Genomic DNA, 19,402 nt, shown 5'->3' with positions numbered 1-19,402 from the left:
ACCCTGATCCATTGTTGGTGGCTACCCAGAGAACTGTATTGAGAAGAACTTGGAAAGTGTTCATCTTTCAATCATTTCTGACTCTTTGAGACCCCATGCACTGTAGCCCTCCAGGCTCCTCTGTCCATGGAATTCTCCAGGCAAAAATACTGGACTTGGTTTGCCACGTCCTTCTCCAGGAATCTTCCCCACTTAGGGATCAAACCCGGCTCTCCTGCATTGCAGGCAGATTCTTTACTGTCTGAGCCACCAGGGAAGCCTGAAGAATTCTGAAGCATGGAAAGGAAAAGTGGGTTGATCATGGATTAGGACAGCTGGATACCAGTACATAAGGGTGCAAAAAAAAAATCACCAAAAAACTTCAAAATTCCACATATAATGAGGCAGAGAGAAAGTTGTGTTTTGCAGATCTTTTCAGGAACATTATATATGTACATATGCTACTGGAGGGAATATTTTCATAAGACCCTTGGAGGTTGTGTGTGGGTGAGACACACAGTGTAACCTTCAGAAGGCAGCATGCTCTAGTTAAATCATGAGTAGGAATCGGGTCGGAGAGGCAATGGCACCCCACTCCAGTACTCTTGCCTGGAAAATCCCATGGACGAAGGAGCCTGGAAGGCTGCAGTCCATGGGGTCGCTGAGGGTCGGACACGACTGAGTGACTTCACTTTCACTTTTCACTTTCATGCATTGGAGAAGGAAATGGCAACCCACTCCAGTGTTCTTGCCTGGAGAATCCCAGAGACGGGGGAGCCTGGTGGGCTGCCGTCTATGGGGTCACACAGAGTCGGACACAACTGAAGCGACTTAGCAGCAGCAGAAATCGGTGGGTGGAGACAGTCTACTTTTGTGGGGTTTTTTTTTGGCTGCTTTGTCTTAGTGGCAGCACACGGGCTTCTCTCTAGTTGTGGCGCCTGGGCTTAGTTGGTCTGCAGCGTGTGAAATCTTAGTTCTCCACCAGGGATTGAACCCATATCTCCTGCATTGGAAGATGAATCCTTAACAGCTTGACCACCAGGGAAGCTCCAAGTCTAGATTTTATTGTTGACATGGTAGGCAAAATTACATTTAAAAGTCTTTCAAAATGTCCTAAAGTCACTAGTATCTGGGCCCTCAAAAGCTTAAAGGCTGTACAGCTAAGCCCCCAAATGCGTATATGATACAACTGTTCTACTGTAATACATGATCCTTAACTAGCGTTCCAAGGTGTCCATAGGGGTCAGGTCTGGTAAGCTGAAGGCTTTGATTTTGCTGAGTGGTGGTATAACCTGGTGGCTGCCCTTAGCTGCTTTTTTTACACTTCCCACACCTAGTGCTCTGTTCTTCCTCTCATTTTCAATATTCACAAAATGAATGTTAGGTTCCCATCTCACATAGTACAGAAAATTACATTTCAGATAGATTAATGAGCTACATGAAACTGACCACAATTATTTTAAAAACTTAAATGGGGGGGGTGTTTATCTGGTGGTCCAGTGATTACCATTTGGCATTTTCACTGCCATGGCCTGAGTTAAATCCTTAGTCAGGGAACTGAGATTCTTCAAGCCATGTGGCATGACCAAAATAAGAAAAAAAAAAAAAACTTAAAAGTTTGAAAATATCCAGTGTTGGCAAGGATGTGCTGTCATGGGTACAATTTCCTAAGAGGACTATTTCTACTAAAAATTTTACTTAATTTCTGGTTATCTATTCTGAAAAATACTAAGTAAATACTAAGATACCTATACAAAGTTATTCTTTGCAGTATTATTTATAATAGTGAAAAAACCTGGAAATAACCAAGATAGCCCTCAAAGAAATATGGCTAAATAAAGATGCCTCCTTATAGGATGTTACACAACTTTTTAAAAAATGAGGTAAATGTATACACACTGAGAGGGAAACAGTTCTAAGACACATCAAAACTTAGTTGAATTCAGTGTCTTCATGTGTAAGATGGGGAACTTGGACTAAAAAAATCTCTTAGATTCCTTCGTTCTATAAAAAGGGAAGTACATCATATCACTCAAGAATTTTGTGCTCCCCGAAATAGAATTGTGCCCTGTTCAACTTTTTCCCTTGGAAAAGCTAAAATTCACAAAACCAATAACTCCCTCTCTACTTTTTCTCCTTTCTCAAGGTTAAATCTTTCTTTCTCAATTCAGATGATCAAAGCATCTGAATATCTAAACATCAATAATAGAACTCTGAGAGTAAATATGTTCAGATAGATTTACTAAGCAAGAAAACCCTGAATGCATGGGTTTCATAGATAATACTCCAGAGCCGGCAATTCAACTGTTCACTGTCTACACCTTCTGTGTGCTATTGGTGACATCGATCAACAATGACCTGACTGGCCAGAAGAGGGCTGTGTTTATATGGGGAGGGGAGGCCTATAAAGATGTCACCAATGACTGGGATGTCCTGGACAAAATCGGTTCCAGTTAGAGGGGATTCCAAATTTACATGTGTCAAAAACAATCTCCTAGGAACTGATAACATGGAAAGGATTTCATTTTAAACAAGCAGGAAAGATAACCCAAGGAAGCAGAAGTTTCATTTCCATTCTGACTAGATTTCCATAACCACTTGAGAACCCAGAGTTCCTTTGTTGCCTGGGTAGGAAATCTGCTTAACCTTTCTGGGCCCCAGCTTCCCCATATGGAAAGCAGGTATGGAACTTCTGACTCATCTTTCGGGATCATTTTGAAGAAAGGTGAATATTAGAAAAGGCTTCTGAAAACAGAAGAGGATACATCAATCACTGAAGGAAAACGAGGACATAGAACATAACAATAAATTATCTATTGCCTAAGAAAGTCCTGGATCCAATATAGACAATCATTTTTGTTCTTATTTACAGCCAGAGAGGCCTCTGAAGTTCATTAGAGTCTGGAATTACTTCATACACTGCACTGGAAATTTCAAAGGAAAATTTCAAGAAATTTTAAAGGAAACTTCCAAATCCACTAGCTGGTCTGTTCTTCACTAGATGTCAGCTGGATCATTTACTTTTAAAAATCGGGCTGTATTTTGCACTGGTTGAGCCAAATTCTGCCTCTATCTCTGAGCAGCTCATGCTGCTGTCAGTGTAGCTGTGTGTGGACAGGAGAAGAGAATGTGGCCCATTGTCCTTCCAGATGCAAATTATGGTCCTGATTCAACAAAAAACATCTGTCTTCCACACAGGCCAAGTAAGAACAGACTGTGAAGCCAGACTGATCTTTTGTGACATGGCACCCCACTCTTGCAGGAATTCACATTGTGGTTGGTGATTAGCTAAAAAAAAAAAAAAAGGATTCTGAGAGGCACATAATTTGTAATTTTTCTGTTTTGAGGACTGTGCCAATGCTAAAATTGCAATTCAATTTTACTTAGAATAAACATAGTTTTTTGAAAGAGAGAAAGGATTTTGAAAGAAGAAACTGTTACTGGTCTGACATGGCAGTACATGACAAAAGTTCATGCTTCATTACATCATTCTCTCTGGACCTTTGGCAAACCGATAACCAATAAAAAGCAGCCTTAGTAATATACCTGATTTCATAACTTTCTGTAGTCACTGATCATTCTTTCATTGAAGGTATGAATGGCTGAGATTAAGTGTTGGTGGACTACATATAGATCACACTCTTCAAATTAATAAAATACATTTGATACCTATCTACTTGTAGAATAATACTATAATCTTATAGTTCTCTATTCTTTGTGTTCCTACCCCTCTCCCAGCATTTCAGCAGCAGTGAGGGCTTCTGTTTTGTATTGCTCCTAATGTAGAGTCTAAGCAGCTAAAATGCAGAGAAAGAAACTGACTCAATGCCTAGCTTTGAGTTTTAAAAACTTGACTTTGACGATCAAGAGGAAATATGGAAGAGGGTGCCCAAGTCACTGCACCATGGTTAGTAATGAGTACTCTAACTGATGGGTTTTTGTTGTTGTTGTTAATAGTAGTGTTAGAAAATGTTTTCTGTCATTTTATGACTATTAGTCATTTATACTTCTTCTTTTGTGAATTATCTATTTTTAAGTTCTTCCCACTTTTGAACTGGAATTTTAGATTTTTCTCCATTATTTACTTCCACGTTGATATGTCGTTACATGTAGCCAATATTTTCCCAGCTTGATATTTATTTTTAAATGTAGCTTATGATTTTTTGATCTGTAGAGTTTAACAATTTATGTAATCAAGTATACAGCTTCTTCCCCCCTACCCCCAACCACCATATAATTTCTTCCATGGCTCATAGTTCTTATCCATTCACACCTGAGACAAACATTCACTCATACTTTCTTCTATTTTGTTTGTTGCTTGATTTGTTACAACAAATTCTTTTTCTAGCAGGTATCTTATTCATTCCATTAACAAGTATATCTTGAGTGTCCCATCTGTGTGTGACAAGGTAACAAGATAAAACAGTCAACAAAACACCTAGAGAATCAGTTCAGTTCAGTCGCTCAGTCGTGTCCGACTCTTTGCGACCCCATTAATCGCAGCACACCAGGCCTCCCTGTCCATCACCAACTCCCAGAGTTCACTGAGACTCACGTCCATCAAGTCAGTGATGCCATCCAGCCATCTCATCCTCTGTCGTCCCCTTCTCCTCCTGCCCCCAATCCCTCCCAGCTTCAGAGTCTTTTCCAGTGAGTCAACTCTTCGCATGAGGTGGCCAAAGTACTGGAGTTTCAGCTTTAGCATCATTCCTTCCAAAGAAATCCCAGGGCTGATCTCCTTCAGAATGGACTGGTTGGATCTCCTTGCGGTCCAAGGGACTCAAGAGTCTTCTCCAACACCACAGTTCAAAAGATTCAATTCTTTGGTGCTCAGCCTTCTTCACAGTCCAACTCTCACATCCATACATGACCACAGGAAAAACCATAGCCTTGACTAGATGGACCTTTGTTGGCAAAGTAATGTCTCTGCTTTTGAATATGCTATCTAGGTTGGACATAACATTCCTTCCAAGGAGTAAATGTCTTTTAATTTTATGGCTGCAGTCACCATCTGCAGTGATTTTGGAGCCCCCCAAAATAAAGTCTGACACTGTTTCCACTGTTTCCCCATCTATTTCCCATGAAGTGATGGGACCAGATGCCATGATCTTCGTTTTCTGAATGTTGAGCTTTAAGCCAACTTTTTCACTCTCCACTTTCACTTTCATCAAGAGGCTTTTTAGTTCCTTTTCACTTTCTGCCATAAGGGTGGTGTCATCTGCATATCTGAGGTTATTGCTATTTCTCGCGGCAATCTTGATTCCAGCTTGTGTTTCTTCCAGTCCAGCGTTTCTCATGATGTACTCTGCATATAAGTTAAATAAGCAGGGTGACAATATACAGCCTTGACGTACTCCTTTTCCTACTTGGAACCAGTCTGTTGTTTCACGTCCAGTTCTAACTGTTGCTTCCTGACCTGCATACAGATTTCTCAAGAGGCAGGTCAGGTGGTCTGGTATTTCCATCTCTTTCAGAATTTTCCACAGTTTATTGTGATCCACACAATCAAAGACTTTGGCATAGTCAATAAAGCAGAAGTAGATGTTTTTCTGGAACTCTCTTGCTTTTTCAATGATCCAGCGGATGTTGGCAATTTGATCTCTGGTTCCTCTGCCTTTTCTAAAACCAGCTTGAACATCAGGAAGTTCACGGTTCACATATTGCTGAAGCCTGGCTTGGAGAATTTTGAGCATTACTTTACTAGCATGTGAGATGAGTGCAATTGTGCAGTAGTTTGAACATTCTTTGGCATTGCCTTTCTTTGGAATTGGAATGAAAACTGACCTTTTCCAGTCCTGTGGCCACTGCTGAGTTTTCCAAATTTGCTGGCATATTGAGTGCAGCACTTTCACAGCATCATCTTTCAGCATTTGAAATAGCTCAACTGGAATTCCATCACCTCCACTAGCTTTGTTCGTAGTGATGCTTTCTAAGGCCCACTTGACTTCACATTCCAGGATGTCTGGCTCTAGGTGAGTGATCACACCATCGTGATTATCTGGGACGTGAAGATCTTTTTTGTACAGTTCTTCTGTGTATTCTTGCCACCTCTTTTTAATATCTTCTGCTTCTGTTAGGTCCATACCATCTCTGTCCTTTATCAGGCCCATCTTTGCATGAAATATTCCCTTGGTATATCTAATTTTCTTGAAGAGATCCCTAGTCTTTCCCATTCTGTTGTTTTCCTCTATTTCTTTGCAATGATCTCTGAGGAAGGCTTTCTTATCTCTTCTTTCTGTTCTTTGGAACTCTGCATTCAGATGCTTATATCTTTCTTTTTCTCCTTTGCTTTTCACTTCTCTTCTTTTCACAGCTATTTGTAAGGCCTCCCCAGACAGCTGTTCTGCTTTTTTGCATTTCTTTTCCATGGGGATGGTCTTGATCCCTGTCCTCTGTACAATGTCATGAACCTCCATCCATAGTTCATCAGGCACTCTGTCTATCAGATCTGGGCTCTTAAAGCTATTTCTCACTTCCACTGTATAATCATAAGGGATTTGATTTAGGTCATACCTGAATGGTCTAGTGGTTTTCCCTACTTTCTTCAATTTAAGTCTGAATTTGGTAATAAGGAGTTAGAGAATAACAATAGGCAGTTACCAAACAGTAGAGGAGGGATGGGGAAGGTGGTTTGGCTGCTCTTGGTACAGTTTTTTTTTTTTTTTTTTTCTCTAATTGGAGGATAATTGCTTTACAATATTGTTCTGGTACAGGTTCAAGCCCAGTGAAATTGATCAGGGTTGAGTGCCACTGAAACCTTTCTAAACCTTAGCTGGTTTTTTTTTTTTCCCTCAGAAAATTCCCTTGTGTTAACTTGATAAACTAAAACAACTTCTGCTGCAGGCTAAATCTGATTAATTTAACCATAGAGCACGAACCATGCCCCAGGTACTAGGCAAAAAGCCATCAGAAACAAAGGATCTGAGAGAACTACTTGAGAAGGTCTTACAGAGAAAACAAAATCAACAACAACAACAACAAAATAACGAAACAACCTTCACCAAGATTTCAAATCAAGATTCAGAGTAGCAGAGCTGTCTGAGGTGATTTAGACTTGGCCTTTGCATAATAAACAATAAAGGAAACAGAACAATCAGTGAATGAGAAAAAAAGGAGAACAGTCTTAACTGTAGTTGAAGAGAGGCTCCGAGTATTTCAAGAGAGTGTCATCACCCAAATTTAACCTGACACTACCTTTGGGCTCAGCATGTGGCCTGGGAGGTGCTGGGTCCAATGGGCAGGAATTAAAACTGCTCTGTGGGAGCATGATTTGCTGCTAGGCCTTGGGCAATGGCCTGACTGGAGGTCCCAGGGCTGGCTTGTCCCTGGAAGCTGTCCCAGTTGGGCAGCTTATTGCTTAGTGTTTCAGAGCTGCTGTGTGCTGGACTTGCTCTCACATTTCATGCTGTCCCCTCCCATGGCACACACAGAATCACCCTTGGACATTCAGTCGTAAGAAATCCCTGGAAAACTGACAAGGGAGGGATGGGGAAACTGCAGCCTGCTGCTGTGATTTGTAAGTTGGTGAGTCTGATTGTTAATTTTATGTCATTTTGGCTAGGCTGTGATGTTAGATATTTGGTCAAACACAGCTGGATGTTTCTGTGAATATCCTTTTAAGATGAGATTAAATCAACAGATTGAATAAAGCAGATCACCCTCCATAAGGTGGTGGTGGTGTTCAGTCACTAAGTCATGGCTGACTCTTTATGATCCCATGGACTGTAGCATGACAGTCTTCCCTGTCCTTCATTATCTCCTGGAGTTTGCTCAAATTCACATCCATTGAGTTGGTAATGCCACCCAACCAAGGTGGGTGGGCCTTATCCAATCAGTTGAAGGACTTAAGAAAAAGACTCACATCCCTTAAGGAAGAGGAAATCCTGCCAACAGACTGCCTTCAGTCTGGAGCTGTACACTCAACACTTTCCTGGGTCTCTAGCCTGCCAGACTGCCCTGCAGATTTTGAATTGCGAGCCTCTACAGTCACATGAATCAATTCTTTAAGTTGTCTTCTGATCTGTCTGTCTCCTCTTGGTTCTATTTTTCTGAGAACCCTGACTACCATGGTGAGTAAAGAGCACAAGTAACCCTATTTTGGGCTTAGAATAAGAAAAGAACTGAGGAGTAGTACATCTTTACTTTTTATTTGTATGAGTGAGTGTTGGGTGCTGTTACATCAGACTTTTTGTGACCCCATGGACTGTAGCTTGCCAGGCTCCTCTGTCCATGGGATTCTCCAGGCAAGAATACTGTAGTGGGTTGCCATTTCCTTCTCCAGGGGATCTTCCCAACCCAAGGATCAAACCCACATCTTCTGTGTCTCTTGCATTGGCAGGCAGATTGTTTACCTCTGAGCCACCTGGTAAGCCCTTTTACTTGTATTGTATACATGTTACATAATCATAGTTCATCAAAAGAGTCAGGACTAACTAGGACTAAATAGTCCTGATTTGTATGATGTAATTAAATGCATCAATATTTTGTGTTTCTATGATTTCCAGATGTGTTATCACCCACACTCACTTGAAAACCACTCATCTGACTATACAAACAAAGCAAGAATTCTTTCCCCAACTTTCTGCTATGCTTTTCTCCTTAAGTTATACAGCCCCTCGGTAGGAGGAGTCTGGCCAGTTCCATCAAGTGGTTTCAGAAATGTAATGATATAATCTTGAAACTGAGCATTTGTACAGTATTTCAGTTTCGTAAGGTGTTTTTATATAGTGTCATATATATTCTTCTAAATAACTATATTAATTAGGTTAAAGAGACGTAATTATTCTAATCACCTCCATTTTGTCAAAGAAGAAACTGAAGACCAAGAAGTATGAGTGTGTCATAAAGCTAGTCTATAGAGTGAGACTATGGCAAAGCCAGGATTAGAAACCAGTTCTCCCATGCTTCACATAACACTTTTTCTTACCACCCAAACATGCATATCATCAGGTAAGCAAACTCTTTGCCAGATTAGAGTGCAAACTCTGCATTCTAAAGAGAAAATCTATTGTCAGTGATTTTTGACAATGAGATGAGAGGAAAGGGAAGCTAGGGCAGTGGGAACCATGTTTAGTTAGGACTGAGGATAGCTAGAGAGCTGCAAGTTCAGGAAGTAACTGGTGAGTCATTTCCATTTTTCTTTTCTTTTTTTTTTTTTTCATATTTAACATTGTAGCTTTTATTTGACCCAGGATTTACAAAATCAAACGCAAAAAGACAGGAAGGTTCTTTAAGAGTAAGGAATGCTGTTGTTATCTTCACAGGACCATTATACAGTTTTGTATGGTGTCAGGTTCTTTTCCAGACTCTGTTCTCTTTACCTTGATGTATAATTGTATTATTTACAATTTACCATTTCCTCTTTACTATATATGATAGAATACAAGCGAAGGGTTTTCATAAACTGCATGTCCTCTGGAAGTACAATCAGAAGGCTAACTCGTTGCCAGTACCACACTTGTTTACACAATTCCTTCCCCTTTCTTTTTTCTAATTTTGCTAAAAACAAAAAAGAAAAAACACACACACACAAAAACACCCCCCCTTCCTTAAAACAAAACCAACAAACAAAATCCCTGGGAACTTCCCTGTGGCTAAGACTCTGCACTGGCAGTGCAGAGGTCCTGGGTTCAGTCTCTGGACAGGGAAATAGATGCCACATGCTGCACCTAAGACACCCACGAAGCCAAATAATAAATAAATAAATACTTAAAAAAAAAAGCAAACGCAATGAAGAACATAAAAGCACCTGGGTTTTGATCAGCATAATACAGTAGTTAAATTTTACTTATTTTCTATTTAGTTTTTAGTAAATATTAAACATTTTTTCTAATAATGCAGGATATAAAAATATAAAATAAGTTGACAGTTAACTTGCCAGAGATTGAAGCACATCAAATGTTAGATATGATAACTAATTCTAAAGAACATTAATAAAAGTTTTAAATAACTAGAATCAAGTACTTAGAATGTATGATTTACAGTAAAAGTCAAATCATAATACAGTAAATTTTACTTTTCCATTTTGCTTTTAGTAAATATTATTTTAAATATTTTTGTAATAATACAGGATATAAAAACATAAAATAAGTTGATAGTTAACTTGCCAGAGAGATTGAAACATCAAAAGCTGGATATGAATTCTAAAGTACATTAATAAAACAGTTTTAAATAACTGCAACCTTCAGCTACTTAGAATGTATGATTTAGAATAAAAGTCAAAGATTATTGATGCTATGTTATAAGCTTCCATGTTTGGGGAAAGAAATATGTAAAGGGAGATAATATTCAGCCCTGGTGGTATTTCATTCCAAGAGATATTGAATCAAATTAACAACCACAACCACAGCTTTTTGGTTTTGTCTCCCCACAAGCTAAAAGGTGGGGGAATGTAGAAAGTGACTGCTATTATGTATGGGCTTTTTTAAAGGATGATGAAAATATTCTAAAACTGTGGTGATGGTTTTACAAGTTTTTAAATGTACCATATAAACTAATGTATTGTACTCTATTTTAAAGGGTGAGTTTTATGGCACATGAATTCACTCAATCACTTTGTTTTTTCTACACGCCCAGGGACACACGGGGAAAAAAAAAACTGTAAAGAAAAAAGGAGTTGAATACCACCACGGCCCAGGGAAAGTAAGGAGGATGGTAGCGGGAGGACAGAAGGAAGGAAGGAGAGGGACATGTGTTGCTGACTAGTTCTCCCCTCCTCCGTTCAGTATACATGTGCACACACTTGCACACGTATGCATGTGCATACACATGCACACATACACACACACTGTGATAACCAGTGACAAGCAACTGGCTGCTTTATGTTACGGATAAAACCATAACTGCTTTGTTTTTTAAAAAGGTCTCCTCCTCTTGTAAATGTTGCCCTTGCTTGCCAAATAGTTGGTATTTGTTGATGAGGTTTTTCCTTCTGCTCTTGCTTTTTGATTTTTAAAAGCAAATTTTAATAACTAGTATACAGTCTGTGTCACATCTTCTCTTTTGTAATTTAAGTCATGCTGTATGGTATCTGTAAAGTCATATTTATTTTATTCTGAAAAATAAAATCTTTCTCAGTGTAAGTATTGTGGTTACCTTGTCAAGTATTTCACAAGTATTACAGGGTTGAACTCTTACAGTCCACGCCTTTTAGGTGTTCTCATGGCTTGCTTTCTTTCTTTCTTTCTTTCTTTTTTTTTTTTTAGCGTTCTTATTGACTTATAAGGCCGGGAGGACCAACCCCACATCCATGGAGCAGTGGCTGCGTGGGCACAGGAGGGCCTAGAGGAGCTATCCCACGTTCAAGGTCAGGAAGGGCAGTGGTGAGGAGATACCCCTCGTCCAAGGTAAGGAGCAGCAGCTGTGCTTTGCTGGAGCAGCCCTGAAGAGATACCCCACGCCCCACGTAAGAGAAACCCAAGTAACGGTAGGCGTTGCAAGAGGGCATCAGAGGGCAGACACACCGAAACCATACGCACAGAAAACTAGTCAATCTAATCACGCTAAGACCACAGTCTTGTCTAACTCAATGAAACTAAGACGTGCCCGTGGGGCAACCCAAGACGGGCGGGTCATGGTGGAGAGATCTGACAGAATGTGGTCCACTGGAGAAGAGAATGGCAAACCACTTCAGTATTCTTGCCTTGAGAACCCCATGAACAGTATGAAAAGGCAAATTGATACGATACTGAAAGAACAACTCCCCAGGTCAGTAGGAGCCCAATATGCTACTGGAGATCAGTGGAGAAATAACTCCAGAAAGAATGAAGGGATGGAGCCAAAGCAAAAACAATACCCAGCTGTGGATGTGACTGGTGATAAAAGCAAGGTCTGATGCTGTAAAGAGCAATATTGCATAAGAACCTGGTATGTCAGGTCCATGAATCAAGGCAAATTGGAAGTGGTCAAACAGGAGATGGCAAGAGTGAACGTCAACATTCTAGGAATCCGCGAACTGAAATGGACTGGAATGGATGAATTTAACTCAGATGACCATTATATCTACTACTGCAGGCAGGAATCCCTCAGAAGAAATGGAGTAGCCATCATGGTCAACAAAAGAGTTCGAAATGCAGTACTTGGATGCAATCTCAAAAACGACAGAATGATCTCTGTTCGTTTCCAAGGCAAACCATTCAGTATCACAGTAATCCAAGTCTATGCCCCAATCAATAACGCTGAAGAAGCTGAAGTTGAACGGTTCTATGAAGACCTACAAGACCTTTTAGAACTAACACTCAAAAAAGATGTCCTTTTCATTATAGGGGACTGGAATGCAAAAGTAGGAAGTCAAGAAACAGCTGGAGTAACAGGCAAATTTGGCCTTGGAATACGGAATGAAGCAGGGCAAAGACTAATAGAGTTTTGCCAAGAAAATGCACTGGTCATAGCAAACACCCTCTTCCAACAACACAAGAGAAGACTCTCCACATGGACATCACCAGATGGTCAACAACAAAATCAGATTGATTATATTCTTTGCAGCCAAAGATGGAGAAGCTCTATACATTCAACAAAAACAAGACCAGGAGCTGACTGTGGCTCAGATCATGAACTCCTTATTGCCAAATTCAGACTTAAATTGAAGAAAGTAGGGAAAACCACTAGACCATTCAGGTATGACCTAAATCAAATTCCTTATGATTATACAGTGGAAGTGAGAAATAGATTTAAGGGCCTAGATCTGATAGACAGAGTGCCTGATGATCTATGGACTGAGGTTCGTGACATTGTACAGGAGACAGGGATCAAGACCATCCCCATGGAAAAGAAATGTAAAAAAGAAAATGGCTGTCTGGGGAGGCCTTACAAATAGCTGTGAAAAGAAGAGAAGCGAAAAGCAAAGGAGCAAAGGAAAGATTTAAGCATCTTATTGCAGAGTTCCAAAGAATAGCAAGAAGAGATAAGAAAGCCTTCCTCAGCGATCATTGCAAAGAAATAGAGGAAAACAACAGAATGGGAAAGACTAGAGATCTCTTCAAGAACATTAAAGATACCAAGGGAATATTTCATGCAAAGATGGGCTCGATAAAGGACAGAAATGGTATGGACCTAACAGAAGCAGAAGATATTAAAAAGAGGTGGCAAGAATACACAGAAGAACTGTACAAAAAAGATCTTCACGTCCCAGATAATCACGATGGTGTGATCACTCACCTAGAGCCAGACATCCTGGAATGTGAAGTCAAGTGGGCCTTAGAAAGCATCACTACGAACAAAGCTAGTGGAGGTGATGGAATTCCAGTTGAGCTATTTCAAATGCTGAAAGATGATGCTGTGAAAGTGCTGCACTCAATATGCCAGCAAATTTGAAAACTCAGCAGTGGCCACAGGACTGGAAAAGGTCAGTTTTCATTCCAATTCCAAAGAAAGGCAATGCCAAAGAATGCTCAAACTACCACACAATTGCACTCATCTCACATGCTAGTAAAGTAATGCTCAAAATTCTCCAAGCCAGGCTTCAGCAATATGTGAACTGTGAACTTCCTGATGTTCAAGCTGGTTTTAGAAAAGGCAGAGGAACCAGAGATCAAATTGCCAACATCCACTGGATCATGGAAAAAGCAAGAGAGTTCCAGAAAAACACCTACTTGTGCTTTATTGACTATGCCAAAGCCTTTGACTGTGTGGATCACAATAGAAAATTCTTCAAGAGATGGGCATATCAGACCACCTGACCTGCCTCTTGAGAAATCTGTATGCAGGTCAGGAAGTAACAGTTAGAACTGGACATGGAACAACAGACTGGTTCCAAATAGAAAAAGGAGTACGTCAAGTCTGTATATTGTCACCCTGCTTATTTAACTTATATGCAGAGTACATCATGAGAAACACTGGACTGGAAGAAACACAAGCTGGAATCAAGATTGCCGCGAGAAGTAGCAATAACCTCAGATATGCAGATGACACCACCCTTATGGCAGAAAGTGAAGAGGAACTCAAAGCCTCTTGATGAAAGTGAAAGTGGAGAGTGAAAAAGTTGGCTTAAAGCTCAACATTAAGAAGATGAAGATCATGGCATCCGGTCCTATCACTTCATGGGAAATAGATGGAGAAACAGTGGAAGCAGTGTCAGACTTTATTTTTCTGGGGTCCAAAATCACTGCAGATGGTGACTGCAACCATGAAATTAAAAGACACTTCCTCCTTGGAAGGAATGTTATGACCAACCTAGATAGCATATTCAAAAGCAGAGACATTACTTTGCCAACAAAGGTCCATCTAGTCAAGGCTATGGTTTTTCCTGTGGTCATGTATGGATGTGAGAATTGGACTGTGAAGAAAGCTGAGCACCAAAGAATTGATGCTTTTAAACTGTGGTGTTGGAGAAGACTCTTGAGAGTCCCTTGGACTGCAAGGAGATCCAACCAGTCCATTCTGAAGGAGATCAGCCCTGGGATTTCTTTGGAAGGAATGATGCTGAAGCTGAAACTCCAGTACTTTGGGCACCTCATGTGAAGAGTTGACTCATTGGAAAAGACTCTGATGCTGGGAGGGATTGGGGGCAGGAGGAGAAGGGGATGACAGAGGATGAGATGGCTGGATGGCATCATTGACTCGATGGACGTGAGTCCGAGTGAACTCCGGGAGTTGGTGATGGACGGGGAGGCCTGGCGTGTTGTGATTCCTGGGGTCACAAAGAGTCAGCCAGGACTGAGGGACTGAACTGAACTGAACTGAACTATTGACTCATAAGGGCTTTCCAAGTGGCACTAGTAATAAAGAACTCACCTGCCAATGCAAGAGTCTAAGAGACTTGATGGATGGGAAGATCCCCAGGAGGAGGGCATGACAACCCACTCCCATATTCTTCCAGAGAATCCCATGGATTCTCTTTAGAGAGGAGCCTGGCAGGCTAAGTCCATAGTGTTACCAAAACTAGGACACAACTAAACCAACTCAGCATGACACACCCTGACTCATAGACTCAAGCAGCTTAATTTCAACAAAAAGATGATAGACCTCTATACTTTTATATAGAAGTAGAGGGATTCTGAAAACTAAGTTTCTTTCTTTGTAGCTGAATCTAATTAACTGGCAGTAGGTCCTGTTTCAAAGTCTTAGTCATTTGCCCAACTTTTTATTGCCTGTATATTATATTCTGGGAAGTAGAATCAAAGTCAGGAATTACCAGTTACATAGTCTGAATACAAATGTTAAATAGTTTGAATTGATAGGAAGACTGTCCTTGTGGAAAAGAAAAGCAGGCTCCTTAAGAGAGAGATGGAGAGATAGCTACTTCCCCCTCTTTTCCTAACTGTATCTTGACTTCTGTTTATTGAAGACCCCGAAGTGCAAGCCTGAGTCTCACCTTGTGGCTTATCAGCATCATGGGCTGCACCTGTAGCTCCATTACTATTCTTCCTTGCTATGGACTGTTCACTGCAAGGTGTCTGGCTACTGCTATCTCTCATTGAAACACGAAAAACACCAAATGATGGTCTTTTCACATCAGATCTTGAAGTATAGTCTAAAGGAAATAGATGTAAAGTGGTGTTTTTGTCTCTCCGTGTAAAAGGAGAAAATATGCTTTTGCTATTGTCACCCTGCTTATTTAACTTATATGCAGAGTACATCATGAGAAACACTGGACTGGAAGAAACACAAGCTGGAATCAAGATTGCCAGGAGAAATGGCAATAACCTCAGATATGCAGATGACACCACCCTTTTGGCAGAAAGTGAAGAGGAACTCAAAAGCCTCTTGATGAAAGTGAAAGTGGAGAGTGAAAAAGTTGGCTTAAAGCTCAACATTCAGAAAACGAAGATCATGGCATCTGGTCCCCTGACTTCATGGGAAATAGATGGGGAAACAGTGGTTGACTTTATTTTTGGGGGCTCCAAAATGACTGCAGATGGTGACTGCAGCCATGAAATTAAAAGACGCTTACTCCTTGGAAGGAAAGTTATGTCCAACCTAGACAGCATATTCAAAAGCAGAGACATTACTTTGCCAACAAAGGTCGTCTAGTCAAGGCTATGGTTTTTCCTGTGGTCATGTATGGATGTGAGAGTTGGACTGTGAAGAAGGCTGAGCACCAAAGAATTGATGCTTTTGAAGTGTGGTGTTGGAGAAGACTCTTGAGAGTCCCTTGGACTACAAGGAGATCCAACCAGTCCATTCTGAAGGAGATCAACCCTGGGATTTCTTTGGAGGGAATGATGCTGAAGCTGAAACTCCAGTACTTTGGGCACCTCATGCGAAGAGTTGACTCATTGGAAAAGACTCTGATGCTGGAAGGGATTGGGGGCAGGAGGAGAAGGGGACGACAGAGGATGAGATGGCTGGATGGCATCATTGACTTGATGGATGTGAGTCTGGGTGAACTCCGGGAGTTGGTGATGGACAGGGAGGCCTGGCGTGCTGCAATTCACGGGGTCGCAAAGAGTCAGACAGGACTGAGGGACTGAACTGAACTGATAATCAATCATACTTTCGTCTGAAGTTTCAGATAATACTTCAGTAGGTAGTTCTTCTCCTGGAGAAATACTGGAAAGGCTCCAATGGAAATCAGTGTCAGTTCCACGCTTTGGTGTGGAGATCCTCTGTGGGGAGGTCCTCTGTGTGAAAATGGATTTGCTCTGTGGATGGCCACGCCTGGCATCAGGAAGGCTGGAGTTATCTTCAAATCCATACACAGTTTGAGGGCCAAGTGTAGACGCTGAAGGAACAGGACTAGATGACTTTGGACTGCCACTGCTTATTGTGATAGTCTACTGCTGTTAGAGGAAATCTTCTCCTGAGGGCTCTCTGGCACCTCAAAGACGTCCTGACTGTAAAATGGAACCTGAAACTCGGAACTGTGTGGCTATTTCTTTTTCCCTCTAGATTTCATCTGTTTGGTGTTCGTTTGCATTATCAGTTTGACAGCCACATGCCTCTCAGGTCCGGCGGAGGGTCCCTGATGGAAATAACTGACTCGCTCTTTTGAGACGCAGGGACGGAGTCGTCATCACTATGAGAAAAAGAACGGCGAAACTGTGGCTGTTTCCTCTTGAGCCTAGCCAAAAGCTGCTTGTTTTCTTCTCTTAATTTATTCCTTTCTGCTGTGAGCTCACACAAAAGCTCACACAAAAAATTTCAGATTTTGTTGTTGGATATCATAAAATTCTTGCTGTGGCGTATTTCTGTACCTTTCGTTTACTGTAGAGCGATCACATACTTTGGCATTTAATTGACCTCACAGGTCATGGATAGTGTCATTCAGGGCTCTCCGTTGCTCCGTCGAATCTTTAATTCTGGATATGGAGCCTGTCCACCTCCCGTCTGACAATCGCTCTTTCCTCAAACTGGTTACTTTACCCTGAAGTCGGCGTGGCTCTCTGGCATGGAGCTGTTTTAGTGTTAGCCAAGTTTTTAAAAAAATCTTCAGAAGACACATCACAGAGGCTAATCTGCATTTTATCTCCTTTGGAAGAGTTCTGCCCGCTTTCGCTGTCTTCTTCACCCACGTCCCTCGCCTTCATCTTGATTCCCCGACTGGGATTGGGAAACAGTGGAGACAGGCACCAATGGTGGAAGGGCCGCGGACGGAATGACAGTTTAAACTCTTCTACAGATCTGTGAAGCGGCCTCAGGGCACTGCGTGGGCCATTGGGCAGGCAAGAGGACGGATCAAAGATGGCTCGGGGTGGACCGGAGGGCGCGGTTGTGGGGCTGGAAGGAGACACCAGCTTCCTTTTGCCGAGAAGAGCGAATGCACGTGGGAGGGAAGATGGTGCCTTCCTCCATTTTTCTATAGACTGAATTTCTAAAGTGTAACAAGAGACTCAAGGCTTTTATTCCTCTTTTCTTCTTCAGTTTGTCAAAATAATTCAAATGGACCCTACTCTGAAAGTAGTTCCTAATCACCCAGTCAAAATTAACCACTGTCTCTTCTGTGTGGTCATTCATATCTTCTATTATAGGACTAATATATATGGCAGAAAGGGAGGAGGAGCTGAAGAACCTCTTGATAAGGGTGAAAGAGGAGACTGAAAAAGCCACCTTAAAACTAAATATTAAAAAAAACTAAGGCCATGGCATCTGGTTCCATCACTTCATGGCAAAAAGAAGGGGAAAGTGGAAAAGTGGAAGCAGTGACAGATTTCCTTTCTTGGGCTCTAAAATCACTGCTGATGGTGACTGCAGCCATGAAATTAGAAGACAATTGCTTCTTGGCAGGAAAGCTATGACAAACCTAGACAGTGTGTAAAAAGCAAAGATGTTACTTTGCCGACAAAGGTCAGTATAGTCAAGGCTATGTTTTTTCCGGTAGTTACCTGTGGTTCTGAGAACTGGACCATAAAGTAGGCAGAGCACAGAAGAACTGATTCTTTAGATCTGTGGTATTGGAGAAGACTCTTGAGAGTCCTTTGGACAGTAAGGGATCAAACTGGTCAATCTTAAAGGAAATCAACCCTGAATACTCATTGGAAGGACTGATGCTGAAGCTGAAGGTCCAATACTTTGGCCGCCTGATGCTAACAAACAACTCACTGGAAAAAACCCTGATGCCGGGAAAGGTTGAAGGCAGAGGAAGCGGCAGCAGAGGATGAGACAGTTGGATGGCCTCACCGATGCAATAGACATGAACTTAGGCAAACTCCAGAAGATGGTGAGGGACAGGGAAGCCTGGTGTGCTACAGTCAATGGGGTTGCGAAGAGTCGGATACAGCTTGGCAACTGAGCAACAATAATATGAGACATGTATGTGTCCCTAACTAGACTGCAACTGTCTTAAGGGCAAGATTGGGTCTTTCTCTGCACACTCATTCAACTGAGATTACAGGCCTCTCTTCTGTTGCAGATAATGTGCCAGAAACAGTGGATACAAAGGTGAACTTCCTTATCTGGATGGTGAAATGTACATGGTGAGTAATTACAATTCTGCTGCTGCTGCTAAGTTGCTTCAGTAGTGTCCAACTCTGTGCGACCCCATAGACGGCAGCCCACCAGGCTCCCCGGTCCCTGGGATTCTCCAGGCAAGAACACTGGAGTGGGTTGCTATTCCCTTCTCCAATGCATGAAAGTGAAAAGTGAAAGTGAAGTCGCTCAGTCGTGTTCGACTCTTAGCGACCCCATGGACTGCAGCCCACTAGGCTCCTGTGTCCATGGGATTTTCCAGGCAAGAGTACTGGAGTGGGGTGCCATTGTCTTCTCTAGTAATTACAATACAATGTGATAAATGCTTCAATAAAAGCATGTGTACAGGATCCCAGTATCCATCTGTTTATGGCAGTGCACATATGTCAATCCCAGTCTCCCAATTCATCCCGCCCCTGCCCTGTGTCCACACGTCCGTTCATTGTCTACATCTATGTTGCTGCTGCTGCCTGACGACAGGTTCATCTGTACCATTTTTTTAGATTTCACATATATGTGTTAATATATGATACTCATTTTTCTGACTAACTTCATTATAATGCAACATTCTAAAGCAACT

This window comes from Bos indicus x Bos taurus, chromosome 20 (genome assembly GCF_003369695.1).
Source record: "Bos indicus x Bos taurus breed Angus x Brahman F1 hybrid chromosome 20, Bos_hybrid_MaternalHap_v2.0, whole genome shotgun sequence".
Classification (NCBI taxonomy): Eukaryota; Metazoa; Chordata; class Mammalia; order Artiodactyla; family Bovidae; genus Bos; species Bos indicus x Bos taurus.
Note: the sequence above shows the minus strand (reverse complement) of the source record.